Source organism: Sander lucioperca, chromosome 15 (genome assembly GCF_008315115.2).
Source record: "Sander lucioperca isolate FBNREF2018 chromosome 15, SLUC_FBN_1.2, whole genome shotgun sequence".
Taxonomy (NCBI): Eukaryota; Metazoa; Chordata; class Actinopteri; order Perciformes; family Percidae; genus Sander; species Sander lucioperca.
Window position 1 is genome coordinate 33,545,762 of NC_050187.1, and position 2,500 is coordinate 33,548,261.

Sequence of the window (2,500 nt, forward strand, 5' to 3'; positions counted from 1 at the left end):
CTTTGAATGAAGTGTGTTATACGATGCTAAAAATACTGTTTATTTACATGGAGTCTGGTGGGTTTGTTGATGGTGATTTCAAGTTTCATGTTAAACAAAAAGGATTTTACTCTTTGACAAAAAGCTCTATCTCTGTAGGGATCCTTTCTCTAATGTTGGGACATATGGGAAATAGGGTCCAGGTTGGAACTGTGGTATCTGAAGGACCTATAAGGATAAAGTCTGTATAAAGCTCAAATGTGCTGAGATATTATGAGCACTGTGTTAGTGACCTAAGTTTAATGATTTTCCTCTCAGCAGAGTGATGTGTTGAAGAAGATGTTCTATATGATTCTGTGATTGGGGGCTGAGTGGGATCAATGAATGTATGTGTAGTGTTGGAGCCCCTCAGATGGACTCAGACCTTTACTTGCCAACTCACATCTATTTACTTTATCTAACATGTTACCTAAACGTACCCCCTTTAAGCCAAAGCAAGAGCAGAGTGCATATTGGCAGTGTATTCTCCAGACTTCCCATGGAGTCTGTAAATTGATGCTGAAAACTTAAAAACTAAAGATACCACAGAACAAACCAAAGTAACTCTTTGAGTTTCTGGTATCCTCCCTCTACGCTGATGACACTGATCTTTATCTTATCAACACACTGAGCTGTCCTGACGTTATCTCAGCACCATAAAGTAAAGGAATGCTTTGTGTTCAGCTGGTAAAGTTTAACAGTCTCCTCTTGTTGGGGAGAGCTGCAGATTGCAATCAGGACAAACTAAAGTCAAAGTCTCTGTAGTAAAAACTATGTTTAGTTGCACAATATGTTTGAACACGTGATGTTTTTAAAGACTGTGATATCTTATTAACTGGACAGTGTGTTGTTTTGTCGGTAAGTTTCTTATCTGTTGTCATCTTTGTTGTTTTGTGTAAATCCTGGAAACAGTAGCTGATATACAGCCAAACTTCAATGTATTAAATACCGCTTTAAGTATAAAGTAGCTGAATGCAGTTAATCAGAACTACAAGGCCATGAAAACTATATATATATATATATATGTAAAATATTTTCTTTTAAAATGGAATAGGCTATCTTCGGCTGCGTTTCCCCCTCTCATTCCCCCTGCTCTGGCGTTTCCCCCTCTCGTTCCCCCTGCTCTGGCGTTTCCCCCTCTCGTTCCCCCTGCTCTGGCGTTTCCCCCTCTCGTTCCCCCTGCTCTGGCGTTTCCCCCTCTCGTTCCCCCTGCTCTGGCGTTTCCCCTTCTCGTTCCCCCTGCTCTGGCGTTTCCCCCTCTCATTCCCCCTGCTCTGGCGTTTCCCCCTCTCGTTCCCCCTGCTCTGGCGTTTCGCCCTCTCGTTCCCCCTGCTCTGGCGTTTCCCTCTCTCGTTCCCCCTGCTCTGGCGTTTCCCCCTCTCGTTCCCCCTGCTCTGGCGTTTCCCCCTCTCGTTCCCCCTGCTCTGGCGTTTCCCCTTCTCATTCCCCCTGCTCTGGCGTTTCCCCCTCTCATTCCCCCTGCTCTAGCGTTTCCCCCTCTCGTTCCCCCTGTTCTGGCGTTTCCCCTTTCATTCCCCCTGCTCTTTATGTTGGACATTGAGAAGTTGAATCTGAGTTATGTTTTTTATTGTCATCATTGTGACACTTTTAAAAAGAATGTATTCTCATGCATCCTTTGAGGATGATAAAGATATTTTTTAATACTTTTTTGAGGGTTTTTTTGATGTTTTTTTTTTACACTTTCATATAAAAAATAACGTGGATGGTTCCGTACAACGTTCTTTAGTGTAAAATAAATGAGCAGTTCAATACTTTCAATTAATTTGGGTATTCTATCAGATTTTATAGCATTTGAAAATAAAAATTGATAGGAGGTTGAAAAAAAATGACAAAAATGCTTCAAAAACGTGGAAAAAAACAAGAAAAAACAAAACAAAAAAAACAACAACGACAAAGACATCAGAAAAAGTGACAAACTTGGAAAAAAGTTACGAAAAAAGTTTCAAAAAAAGCTTCAAAAACTTGATAAATTTTTTTTTTTTTAAAACGTACTAATAAAAAAATCGACAAATACATCGGAAAAAGTGACAAAAAAATTCATCATAATTTTTTTTTCACAATCATTTTGACCCCGAATGACAAAAAGCTGCGTGGTCGACGGGAAGACAACAGGACGGTTTCAGGCTTTTTTGAGGTGTCCTGCTGCGTCCTGCTCTGCTGTACCACGATACACCCTGTAACGCCCTGCAGTGCCCTGCTATGACATTAACTACTACGACTACCATTTTGTAGTCATTGTTCTATTATATTTATTGTGACTATTATTGCCACTATTCATCACACCCCCAACCAGCATCGTCAGACACCACCCACCAAGAGCCTGGGTCTGTCCCAGGTTTCTCCCTAAAAGGGAGTTTTTCCTCGCCACTGTCCCACTAAATGCTTGCTCTTGGGGGAATTACTAGAATTGTTGGGTCTTTGTAAATGTGTGGTCTAGACCTACTCTATCTGTAAAGTGTCC

The 2,500-nt window shown here is 41.2% G+C and overlaps 1 protein-coding gene across 1 annotated transcript in view; it reads left to right on the forward strand.

The window, feature by feature from the left end:
• Positions 1 to 2,500, forward strand: part of LOC116034480 (acetyl-coenzyme A synthetase 2-like, mitochondrial) — a 575,508-nt gene that overhangs the window by 5,254 nt on the left and 567,754 nt on the right. The window lies entirely within an intron of this gene.